The sequence below is a fragment of the Drosophila ficusphila genome, unplaced genomic scaffold, assembly GCF_018152265.1.
Source record: "Drosophila ficusphila isolate 14025-0441.05 unplaced genomic scaffold, ASM1815226v1 contig_580, whole genome shotgun sequence".
NCBI lineage: Eukaryota > Metazoa > Arthropoda > Insecta > Diptera > Drosophilidae > Drosophila > Drosophila ficusphila.
The window spans coordinates 97,773-111,647 of record NW_025064510.1 but is presented as its reverse complement, the minus strand read 5'-3'; the positions used below and the strand labels follow the sequence as shown (position 1 = coordinate 111,647).

The 13,875-nt window shown below is 38.1% G+C and overlaps 1 long non-coding RNA gene across 1 annotated transcript; it reads left to right on the top strand.

Annotated features, from left to right (window-relative positions):
- The first annotated feature begins 1,138 nt into the window (after nt 1–1,138).
- LOC122320488 lies at nt 1,139–5,957 on the top strand. Its single transcript, XR_006245698.1, has 2 exons — nt 1,139–1,180; nt 2,612–5,957. It is a non-coding gene; the product is annotated as an uncharacterized LOC122320488 (long non-coding RNA).
- Nucleotides 5,958–13,875: the final 7,918 nt, after the last annotated feature.

Sequence of the window (13,875 nt, the reverse complement as noted above, 5' to 3'; positions counted from 1 at the left end):
TGAGGTGAGTGAACAGGTGACAGCGTTTGTGGTGAAAATTTTAGTAGTGCAAATGGGAGTTCAGAAAGGAAGGCACAGCAAGCAGCGTGGCCACCAGTTAACATAAGGGGATGACACACAAAAATGTGCAAAAATCATATATCCACAGACAAAGAAAACACGAAACAAACGAAATCAATTTCTAATTGCCACACAAGCGTCGGTATATGTGTACAAGAATTACAAGAATTATACTAACAAGTTGCTACATATGTGTAACGACCGTATATGTGTACTTCAATCGCTGAAAAGGCACCGGGACCGTATATACATAGCAACTCTAAAACAAAAAAAGAAAGCACACCAAATATGGTCAAGAAATCTATTTTAGACGTCTCAAACTGCCGTGTGTGGTGACCGTGTGTGCGGAACAACTTACAAAAATTATACTAACAAGTTGCTATTTGTGACGACCGTATTTGTGTACTTCAATCGCTGAAAAGGCACCGGGACCATCTATACATAGCAACTCTAAAACAAAAAAAAAAAAAAGAAAGCACACCAAATATGGTCAAGAAATCTAAAATTAGACGTCTCAAACTGCCGTGTGTGGCCCATTTTTGGGCATTTCATCAGGATAGCACTTTCACCACTATGGTAATGTCACACCGACTAATAGATGCACTGTGTATAGACAGCCTGGCGTCGATGTCGTAGTATGTGTTTTGTGGCTTTGTGAGGAAGTTTTTGTCGCAGCGATAACCTTGCGTCGAAAAGCACCTGGTGTGCGTAAATAAGAAAGTATTAAAAAAATGCCCATTTATGGTCATTTTTTCAGAATAGTAATTTCTCATCATGGTTATTACCATATATGGCAAAGCGTTTAGGCAGCCTGGCGTCGCTGCCGCCGAGTGCGGTTTGCTATAAAAGGAGGAAAACAAAAGGAAGTTAAATCAGTCGAAAATTAAATATCCTTGTGAACAGAACCCGTCGGAAGCAGTAGAAGTTAAATCAGTGAAACATTAAATTGTCTTGTGACCAAAACTTGTGAAAAGAGTAAGAAGTTAAACAAGTGGAACATTGAATTGATTTGTTACCAAAACTCGCCGGAAAATCACCGACCCGCCAGTGAATGTTTAAACCCCTAAATCGCCGACAAAACACCGGACGGTCCCGCACACAGTGGTTTACGAAGACAAAAGTAAGTTGAGTGATTAACGACCGTATATGTGTACAACAATCGCTGTTAAGGCACCGGGATCGTTTCCATATATCAACTTACGTAAACGCATAAAAATAATAAGTAAATAATAAACAAAAAATAATAAAAACAATAATACTATAAAAAAGGAATTACTAAATTAAACCTGCTGAAAAAAAAGAAAAAATCAGGTAAAAGTAAAAACCTTTTCCTGACGTTGGCTTATACCAAAGACTATAGAATATCAAGATGTTGCATCCCATACAAACAATTTTTCGTTTCTGTTTCGAGCTTCATGATGCGGTCGGTCGGGGTAAAAAGGGAAAATCTAAAAATAGAAACACGACGAACTGCTGCTTTCGGCTTTCGTCTTCGTTTTTAATATTCGTCGTGTTCCCAAATTGGGAATTTGTTCACAGCTGCTAGTTTTCAGTTTAGCGGGCTTTATACACTTTACAATAGTAGAAGGGTATATCAGACTTGTAAAGCATTATTATTTTATTTTCTTTAATTTTCATTTAAATCATCATTTTTCGTTTATAATAATTAAATTAAAGAATTCATAGGTGCAATATTAATAATGTTCCTTATTCAGATAATTGTGTCGTTAAATTTTCACACATGCGCGTGTACATACGCGTTTTAGGGTATTTTGCTGCTCACCATGATACAATTATACAACGTAGTCCACTCGTTCGGTTTTGGTCCCTTATTTTCAGTGCGTGCCTGCTTGTCAAACTGAAGCACAATGTAGCCGTTTCACTCACACTTACTTGACAAAGTTAAATTAGGGGACTATGGATTTTGCCGAGTGGACTACCTTGTATAATTGTATCAGGCTGTTCACCACTTGCATGAACGCGAAAAAAAATATAAAAACAAAAAATTGAAAAAAAAATGTAAAAATAAAATAATTAATTAATTTACACAAAAAGAAAAAAAAACAATTTATGATATGGCTGGGCTCGGCGAGGATACGAACCCGGGCCTTCATGTACACGAGGCATAGCATCTACCACAACACCACCGGGCTTCATGAAGCGCGGCGAACTAATTGCGTATATGGTCTTAGCTGCCTTTAAAAGTGCAAAGTCATGTGGGTCTCCATATCAAGACCCACCATAGAACGATTTTTTTGAGGTCATGCAACATCTTGATATTCTATAGTCTTTGCTTATACGCTGTTGAAATATTTTTTGAACACTACGAACAACAAAAATAAAAACACATAAAGAAAAATAAAATAAAATCAATAAAATGAATAACATTTTTTTTTAAATTATATGTTTAAAAAAAAAAAAAAAAAAAATAGAATAAAGAAAATTAAAAGAAAAGAAAGAAATGACAGAACAATCCACAAACGACTTAACGCATATTGTTGTCACTTGTTCACTAACCTCTAAAAAACACTCTATTTAATATTTATTAAAGATATTACAGTTGAACTCGATAACATCCATGAAAAAGAACCGGGAGAGGTGGAAGGCAACGCAGCACTACTACACAACCAACTAATACTAAACACAGGGAACCAAGGAAAAGAGGAAGCTGCGTAGCGGATACACACACACAGGTTTTCCTTTATTTTAGAAAAATAGACATACGCAAATAAAATCCCCGTAAAATAAATATAAACATATATATACGAAGAAGCCCCGTACATACATACATACATTTACTAACACACAAACATAGATACATACATAGTATCAAATATTTTAACACAGCATATAATATTCCTATACTACAAAAATACACATACATATTATTAATATAGACATATATATAATTACAACTTAAGAAATTATTACAACCTATATACATACCATTACCATACCCTTATATATAAGTTTTTCGCGATTATTTGCAAACGTAAATATAAATTCCTTTAAAAAAAGAAGCCACCACTAGTAACACAGTTAGGGGCAGACTAGGGCTAAGGAGCGGGTCTAGACTGTCCGAGATAAGAGAAGCGGTAGTAAGGAAAGAAAAGCGGATGAAGCGCTGAGTGTTTGTGATGTACTCCTCAGTTGGGATGACATCAAAATAAATCTTAAGCGACTATACTCTAGCAAGAAAACTGAAGAAATGCTTGTTAGAGAGCTACACAACCTTCCGGACGGACTCAGTATGGGAAAACTATATTTTACAGCCACGAAAATAAGAAGCGAATTAATGTCACTGGCCAGAGAAGCAGACCCAAGTGGACACTCCCTCACGGCCAAACGTGACCAATATGACAGATTCTGCCTGAATACATTTTTAGTTGGATTAAAGGACCCACTTAGGTCAGCCATCAGGAACCAAAGGCCAGAGACAATCGAGAAAGCGTACGAGTACGGGCAGATTGAAATAAACTTCTCTAAAAACTTGAATAAAAACCAAGAAAACCGACTTCGCAACAGCTCGATGTACAGGAATCACCCATACGCGTTATGGACAACGTCTTAGGTGACTTAGTCGGTAACGTCTGTCTCGTCTATCTCGACGACATAATAGTATTCTCACCGTCACTCCAAAAACATATATCAGATATTAAATCTGTTTTCACAAAACTCCAAAACGCAAATTTAAAAATCCAACCGGGCAAGTGTAATTTTTTAAGGAAGGAAATCGACTTCCTCGGACACATTGTCACCCAAGAAGGAGTCAAACCCAACCCACTTAAGATTCAAGCCATCAAGGATTTTCCCTGCCCAAAGACATCTAGGGAAATTAAATCATTTTTAGGACTATTAGGGTATTACAGAAAATTCATAAAGGACTTCGCAAAAATAACTAAACCCATAACGAGACAGTTAAAAGGAAAAAAAATCTATAATAATAGACGATGAATTTAAACAAGCATTCGAAACGTCGAAAGACCTTCTTTGTAACGACCCCATACTCATATACCCTGACTTTAACAAACCGTTCACGTTGACCACAGACGCAAGCAATTATGCGATTGGCTCTCTGCTGTCACAAGGCCCAGACACTAATGACAGACCCATATCTTTCGCTAGCAGGACATTATCGGACACGGAAATCCGCTATTCCACGATAGAGAAAGAAATGCTAGCAATCATTTGGTCTGTGGGTCATTTTAGACCATACCTTTTCGGGCGTAGATTCAAAATAGTCACGGACCACAAGCCATTAATATGGCTAGAAAATCTGAAAGGCCAGAATCCAAAACTACTCCGATGGAAAACTATCCTGGCGTCTTACGACTATGAAGTCGTATACAAAAAAGGGTCGCAAAACGTAGTCGCCGATGCACTCAGCAGAATCGAGCCAAATTTAAACATAAACGAAGACCCACAAATTATACCGATCGTTTCACAACCAATAAATCATTTCAATAATCAAATAATATTTCGTACCGGTTCAACAACTTCAAGACAAGTAGAAACACTATTTGTACATAAAACAAGACACACAATCACAGAACCCGTGCATACTTTCGACTCCGTTACAAACACTCTTCAAAAAATCCTGAAGCCCAATAAAACATTTGCAATATTTGCACCAGACGATATTTTCAAAATAATAGAAGAGTCCTATAATAACTATTTTTTCGAAAATGACTTGTACAAAATTTCCCGCTGCAAAATATGGCTAACCGATATCACTAATCCCCACGACCAAGAAAACAAAATTCGTGCATACCACTTTAATACCAATCATAGGGGGATAGATGAAACATATAACCATTTAAAAAGAGACATTTATTTTCCACATTTAAAAGACATTATCACAAAAATTATAAAAAAAATTGCGATACCTGCTTAACCCTCAAGTACGATAGACACCCCCATAGACCATTAATGCAAGCCCCAACAGCCCCAGAGGGACCATTGGCGGTCGTGCATATAGACATATACTTCATTAACAATACTTGTAACCTCACCATTATAGACAAATTCTCCAAGCTAGCGCAAGCCTACCCCCTTAGCAATAGGAATTCAATAAAAATCGCCGACGCCCTGTTACAATTCATAAGTCATTACGGCACACCAAAGGAAATAATTTTCGACCAGGGAGCGGAATTTTCGGGGAGTTTATTCAACGACCCCTTATCCCAATTTCAAATAAGAGCTCATACAACTTCATTTCAACAATCAACGGGCAACGCTTCTGTCGAAAGACTGCATTCCACCTTAACCGAACTATACAGGATAATCATGAACAAAAGAAAGGAAGCACGTCTTGAATGCGGGCATGACCAAATACTCACAGAAGCAGTTGCAACATATAACAATGCAATACACTCAAGCACTTCCTATACCCCTTTCGAGCTCTTCCACGGAAGAACTCACATATTCAATAAAACAATAACATTCGACAATCACCACGATTACCTTAAGAAATTAAACGAATTTAGAAAAGACATATACCCAAAAGTACAGGAACATTTAAATGCGACCACAGAAAGGAGATTGACTAAATTAAATGAGGACAGAGAGACACCAGTCCAAGTCGAACCTAATGATACGGTATTTAGAAAAGAAAACCGTAGAAACAAGTTAACACCTAGATTTTCACTACATAAAGTAGATAGAGACAAAGGTACCACCAAAGACTATAGAATATCAAGATGTTGCATGACCTCAAAAAAATCGTTCTATGGTGGGTCTTGATATGGAGACCCACATGACTTTGCACTTTTAAAGGCAGCTAAGACCATATACTCAGTTAGTTCGCCGCGCTTCATGAAGCCCGGTGGTGTTGTGGTAGATGCTATGCCTCGTGTACATGAAGGCCCGGGTTCGTATCCTCGCCGAGCCCAGCCATATCATAAATTGTTTTTTTTTTCTTTTTTGTGTAAATTAATTAATTATTTTATTTTTACATTTTTTTTTTCAATTTTTTGTTTTTATATTTTTTTTCGCGTTCATGCAAGTGGTGAACAGCCTGATACAATTATACAAGGTAGTCCACTCGGCAAAATCCATAGTCCCCTAATTTAACTTTGTCAAGTAAGTGTGAGTGAAACGGCTACATTGTGCTTCAGTTTGACAAGCAGGCACGCACTGAAAATAAGGGACCAAAACCGAACGAGTGGACTACGTTGTATAATTGTATCATGGTGAGCAGCAAAATACCCTAAAACGCGTATGTACACGCGCATGTGTGAAAATTTAACGACACAATTATCTGAATAAGGAACATTATTAATATTGCACCTATGAATTCTTTAATTTAATTATTATAAACGAAAAATGATGATTTAAATGAAAATTAAAGAAAATAAAATAATAATGCTTTACAAGTCTGATATACCCTTCTACTATTGTAAAGTGTATAAAGCCCGATAAACTGAAAACTAGCAGCTGTGAACAAATTCCCAATTTGGGAACACGACGAATATTAAAAACGAAGACGAAAGCCGAAAGCAGCAGTTCGTCGTGTTTCTATTTTTAGATTTTCCCTTTTTACCCCGACCGACCGCATCATGAAGCTCGAAACAGAAACGAAAAATTGTTTGTATGGGATGCAACATCTTGATATTCTATAGTCTTTGGTACCACCCTTCTAACAACTAAAGGTCAAAAGTTACATAAACAAAAAATTAGAAAAACAATTAAAAAATTTACAAACACCGGATGACAAGCTTAAACAACAAATGCTAACACCGACACATACTAAATGACCGCCCAACCCTTAAAGTATCATTAGAAGCCCTACCAAACAATATCAAACAGGTAGAAGTAAAAAGAAATACATTCTAGTTGCATACCCAAATCTACCTCGGGAAACCTAGATGACAACGACGGGCAAAACTTATTAGAAGAAATGAAAATATTCCAATATACAAACACTATTCAACAAAGACATATTTATCAAACTAAGTAATATAAAAACTTACATTAACAAGAAACAATCAACGAAATTTGTTTTTTCTCTTTAAAAACGCACAAAACTCTTTCATTAATGAACTCGATAGCTGACAGCCCCTTAGCCAATGAATTATCCCCAAATTGTTATTTAATAAGGAACAAATACAACGTAGAGAATTAATAAGAAAACAAAATATAATGTTAGCATTAGATAAAAAACATTTATAAATCATGTTATACCTTCAAAACAACACTCCTGTTTAACATTAAGATACCCGTTTTTGATAAAAAATTGTTAAATTTAAAATATCGTCGGAGTTCTTGGCGTACATCTGGCCACCCTTACTCCGATCCGGCCATTTCCCCTCTTTGGCCTTCTCTTCGGACTGGGGGGGAGGAGTTAACATACCCCTAGTTAACATACCCCTCTCACTGGCCACATGATAACAGCGGACCCGGAGTTAACATGCCATAGTTAACATACTCCTGTCACTGGCCACAGGATAACAGCAGACCCGGCAACCCTAGCGCTGATGGACAACAACAAACCGCCAACATGCCAGAACTCTGACGAACACTGTCATTTTCTCTAATCACTTTGTAATAAAGATTTACTTTTATTTTGTACTCCGAACAACACGGTCGTTTTCCTTACAAGCTTCTTTTCCAGCGGTTTCCAGGGCGAAATTCGCTAATGGGAGACACCCTTGTACTCCCTCGGTCACAGGACTGTGACTCGCGCATATTTACTTTTAGCTGTAATTTTTAAACATTACGCCACAATGGAAATGATTTTAGGCAAGCGTTGATCTGATCAGCGTATGTTGAACGTGGAATGACTGGAAGTGTTTGTCTGAAATCACCTGAAAGGACCAACAGAGTTCCGCCAAATAGTTTGTCGTTGTTTTTAATATCTTTTAATGTCCTGTTCTCTCCAATATCCGCTAATATTTGTCATATGACGATGCGTCTGGCATAAAATGAATCCAGGTTATTATAATCACAACGTGCATTCACGCGATTGGCAATTGCGCTTCCGGAATCCTCGCCGCCCATAAAGTAGATTTGTAAGAATTTATGTTGTTCATTTGGCATTGGCAGCAGTGAGCCCATTTTATGATAAACTTGGCCTCTAATTTTGAATGTAGAGTTGTAATTTTGACCATTTGCATTAGTATTCCGAACTATTTCTGTGGCTCCGAACGATGTCATTTGAAAGCATGAATTAAATGTTCGAATTGACTTCAGGAACACGTTTGAATCTGGATCCGTGCCGATAAGTAAGCCGTTCAATGGTTCAGGTGGTGTTTCAATTTCTGGTAGTTGCACTTTTCCCGACGCGCAACACATCCCAGCTGGCTCATTTTTAAATTTCAGAGCATGACAATGCGGACATTCCTTGTCCATAGCACCAATTACCACTTTTGAGTGAGCATAATGCTCAATATCGGACTCATACTGGAATGCTAGACGCAGTAATGAATTATATATAAATTCTCGATGTACCTGTTGTCGTTGATGGTCATTTGTTCTGCCTCTATTGACTGTGACACGGCGTGGTTGTCGTTGTTCTAATCTTCTGACTTCATTGCGTTCAGCTCGTGTAACTTCTGGCTCTTCTCTGACTTCATTGCGTTCAGCTCGTGTATCTTCTGGCTCTTCTTGATGCACTTGCGCTATTCTTTCGGATCTTCTATTTCGCATGTATCGAGATCTACTTGTATCACGGCTCAAAGTACCCGCTTTGCGTTTTCTTGGCATAGCTCACTGGACAGAACACTCATAAATAGAATTAATGATTTTACTTAATGATGAAGGATTTTTTCCCCAGTTTAAATTGATTTAAAATGCTATGGTTGCGTGTTTTTGTCAGTGTGGAGAGGTAGAAACTCACTTTATATGCGATTTTTGGTATGTCGAACACGATTTAAGAGGATGAAAAATATACGCTGGGTAATTGTCAGACTTACTCAATACGCTCACAAAATTTTCATGAGAATCGGTATAGCCGTTTCGGAGGAGTAAGGTCACAAAAACTGTGACACGAGAATTTTATATACAGTAGGATCCGGTTATAGCGACTTTCAAGGGACCGACGATTTTTCGTCGTTACACCCGGAAGACGCACTAAGCAAAAGGAACAAAAAAACATTTTTTTTTGTTTATTTATGGTTGCCGTCTTCGTAATATTGGGTTGGCAAGAAAGTCATGTCGTTTTGAAGTGAAACTTCTTTAGGCGCGTTATGGATTTTCGGGGACGGAGTGAAACCGATTCATGACCGTTACGAAAAAGCGAGAATCCCCATCCCTTTCTAATCGCTGACGTACGATGTCTCTATCCTCCTCTATCCTTTCTCGCTCTCAGCGCGCTCGCACAAAGTTGAGAGCATAAGTTGAAAACGGGGTGAGAGGTGTGAATGTCAAAAGGAATTCAAATCGAACAGGTTGCATACAGAATTGGCACCATAATTTCTATCCATTTTATTTGACCTAGAAATGAAAACACATATCGATATGTATTTGTCTTCTTCTTCTTATCAATCGGTTTGTTAACTTTTGAGAGTCGCCAGCACATTTCGAGACCTCTAAAATTAAGCGTCTAGAAGGCTTTTATTCGGTTTCCTACAGAATTTCAATTTTAAAAATGAGTAGTGATGAAGAAGTTTCACTTTTGTCGTGCGTAGGCTGGACACACCCCTTTTTTTCAATATTTTCAAAGATGATTTATTTATATCAGGACATATAATTAATCAATTATGTATTGGCCGTTTTGTTCGACCACTAATGACCATCTTTCGGGCAGCTGCATAATTCCGCGCTCGAAGAACTTTTGGTCTTTTCCAGCAAAGAATCGAGACAAGTGATTTTCGACAGCCTCATCTGAATCAATGTTTTTACCATTCAAAGAGTTTTGAAGAGAGCGAAACAAATGGTAATCTGAAGGTGCTAAGTCCGGACTATAAGGTGGATGTGGTAGCACTTCCCAATTCAGCTCCGTTAATTTTTGCCGAGTGACCAAAGATGTGTGGGGCCTAGCGTTGTCATGGTGAAAGACTATACCCTGGTGATTAGCTAGTGCCGGCTCCTTTTCTTTAATTTTTTCCGCCAAATTGGATAGCTGGCGACAGTACACATCTGAATTGATGGTTTCATTCCGTCCCAGCAGCTCAAAGTGCACTACACCCTTCCAATTCCACCAAACCGACAGCATAACTTTCCTCTGATGGATATCGGCCTTTGATGTGACTTGGGCTGGCTCATCTTTCTTACTCCATGATCTTTTTCGTTGGACATTATTGTAAACAACCCACTTTTCGTCGCCAGTAATGATCCGCTTCAAAAAAGGATCGTTTTTAATCCGTTGCAGCAGAGAATAGCAGATGTTGATACGCTTAGTTAAGTGAATTTCCTTTAAGTTATGCGGAACCCAAACATCGAGCTTGCTTACGTAGCCAAGTTTCTTCAAATGGTTTTCAACTTTGCATGCGACACACTGAGCTTCTCTGACATCTCCCGCGTTGAATAACGCCGGTTTTCATCCAGCAAAGCCTGAATTTGTTCGTCAAAAACGGCCGATGGTCGACCAGAACGTGGGGCGTCTTTGCGCTGACATTGGCGATCACTCATGGCATCTTTACCATACACTTCGCACAATTTTTCGCGAGCTTCGACCGCTTTTTTTTCCTTTTTGGAAGTAAAAAAGCAAAATATGCCGAAAATTCTCACTTTGGTCCTCCATGTTTAATTTGCTATAGCTTCCACAAATGTTATCGAATAATTACCATTTTTAGGGTACGCTGGATTGTATCATCTCTGGAGGCAAAATTTACACATAGACCCTCCAGATTAGCCAAGCGTTCTGTACAATACGCAGGCTCTGGGAATTATTTCTAAAATTCCTTATAATACTTTGGATGCGTTCACCCAGAGCATGCTGTTCATCCAATACGGAGCGAATGCTTGAAGATGCCATTTTACTTTAAAATATAAACCTTTTTGAAGTATTTTGTTAATGATGTGCCTCGACTCTCACCACAAATCGCAGAATCTTCTAATCGCCTTGATGACTTTTAGTATCTGCTGTTTCAAACTGCCTATCGCCAAGTTGATAGCAGTAGATGAAAAATGCTTGGTCGCCTAGTTGACCTGTTAATCACTACCGTGATAAATTTTTGGATGATCAAAACTATGATCGATGATGCGGGTTCAAATTGGAGTCCCAATCTGAACAATGGTTGTGGTTCGAGGTCGGGGGTCACCAAATGTATGAATTCAAATGAATTTCTAATGCCGAAATATGGAATTTGTGTGTTTGTTCCTTGCCGCAAGTACAATACCAGTGGCAATAGTCGCCCCAATAGGTACAGTACAAATTGGGCTGCTTAGAAGTGAATACGTCATAAGTTCTTTTTGTACTAATTTTATTGAGTCAAACTTAGGCTTTATTTACATTTATTTTTTTTGGGTTAAATGATAATTACTTAGGTCTAGTCAAGATTTTAACTATTTCTTACATTGCCAGTTACAACAATACCAGTTGAACACAGATATTTTGAAGAAAGTATTCCTACAGATAGGAATGCAGATGGTGTGAATACGTGACTAATTGTGGGTTTTCTTTTTATGATAGGTCGGAACATATGGACACAGGCCTGTATCGTCCTGTGTTTGTTTAGGTAGGCCGATATCAATAAACCCTAATCTAAGTTAACCCATAAATACCGATCCTGCTGCAATTTTTTTCCTAGACGAAAATCGTACATTCAGGTTGAAATAATCTGCTCTTACGATTACGTCACCTTTTCCAACTACTCCTATTACGTTGTTATCGGCCAAAGTAATGCTTCCGCTCGCAATTCGAACGCACTACGTATGAGCCGTAGCTCCGCTATCAAGATACTAGTTAAAGGCTTTTTACTCTCGTACGTCACTCGTAGGAACTTCTGCCTGTTACAATGAATCTTATAGTAGCCACGCTGTCCGCATTTAAAACATTCTACTATTGGACTTGGCTCTTCTCCTTTGTTCTCATTGTGTTTTCCAACTGCAGCTCTCCATAAAAGGCTAACTGCCGCTCTTATGCTTCATTGTCATTTTTCTCTCCTTCTGCAAACAGTGTAACCTTCAACAGATCTTACAAGGGCAAAGGGACTCTTGTTCCTATGGTTATTACGAGATTCTCAAATTCTCTGCTCTGCTCGATTATAATTGGTTTGCCACTGTCGTGCAGAACGAATTTAGGAGCGTTATGTTGTCAATTGCGGCACAAATACGCACTCCGAGCTATTTGTGTCCGCGGGACAGTTCTTAAGATAACCCAAATGTGTCTGCTATACGTTTACTGTTATCATAGCTAATTCCTTCTTATCGGATAAGTTCCACATTTCGTAATCTCTATTTATCCGCCCTCGGATTACTTTAAGGACCTCTGCAGACAACAAGAGGCTTAAGAGCTTGAAGAGCAAGGCTTGGAGCTGCTGAAGGAAAAGCTGTTCACGCAGGAACGTCAACTAGAAGAACTACGTCGCAAGGTATCTCAGCTCAACAGTCCACTGCCACGAACGAAATCAAGCAGAAGTATCAAAAGCAGAATGTCTTAAAGCAAATAAACGCCATTATTTCCGATGAATATGGCGAAAAAGAAAAGACGTATAAAAACATCATGGAAGGGATGAAGAAAGTTCAGACCATAATCATCTTATAATGGACATAGATCAGCAAACAACTGCTTCGATAAAAGAAAAGAAGGTAATGTTAGTTTTATACTATACTTTTAATATATTTAATTTTCATTCTAGGTGAAAAAGTCGAAATATAACGAACTAGAAAAAAAAATATTTTACACAAATCAAGCGTCATAAGGTTGCTACACTCATAACTCATAACTGTCAATGACAACAGACGTGTTTTTATATTGCTCCGCAGAGTAACAAAAAATACTTCGAAAATATCCGATTTTTATTTCGCGAAAAGACGCTCAGGGAACGCGTTGGTACTCCTGCTCAGGTTGCCTATATCTAATTACTAATATAAGTGATATGATACAGTTTTTCACAAATATTGCCACGTGCGATAAGCTCAAAAGATGAGCGGCGAGCAAAATAATGAGCGTAGAAGCTCCGTAAACCAAAGAAATGCTTGTTATGCTTATTTCTTAACTCGAGATACCGAAGTAGAGAAAACGTCTACAAAGAGTAACGCGGTTACAACATGGTTGGTAACAAACCAAAGATCAACCGTACAATCCAAACCAAAGAAAAAACCAGGATAACCTACAACAGCAACAGATTTCCCTCTTAGCAGATGGTGAGAGCCAAGCTGAGCCGAAGCAAGTGACTCAAAAGAAATCAAAGCCCCCATCTATTTATATTAGGGAAAAAAAGCTCAAACGCCCTGGACAACAAAATAGTTGCGCTGGTCGGGACCATCCACGAAATTAAAGTTCAAACGAAATATGAAGAACACTTCCGAGCTGTGTCCAAATAACTGGAAGAAACAAAAAGAACTTTTACACCTACTAACTAAAAAGCAGTTAAGGGCTACAAACAGTACTAAAAGGAATCGAGTCCGACGTCGCACAGTGGGCGATTTGGTCTCGCTAGCGGCATTTAATTAATAACTTCTAAACTAAAATAGATGTCTTCAGTCGGTTTTTTTTCACTGATCAGAGAAAAATCATAGAATTTTTTAAGTTAAAAAAAATTTTTTGAAGTGAAACTTCTTTATCGGCGTAGGAAAAAAATTTACCGTCACAATTTTCGGTTACACGTCACATTTGTCGGTTACATGACCGTCATTAATTTACAATGATTTTGTATACATTTAAATTTAGGTCAGGTATTCTTACTATTTATAAAGAATCACGAGGAATTT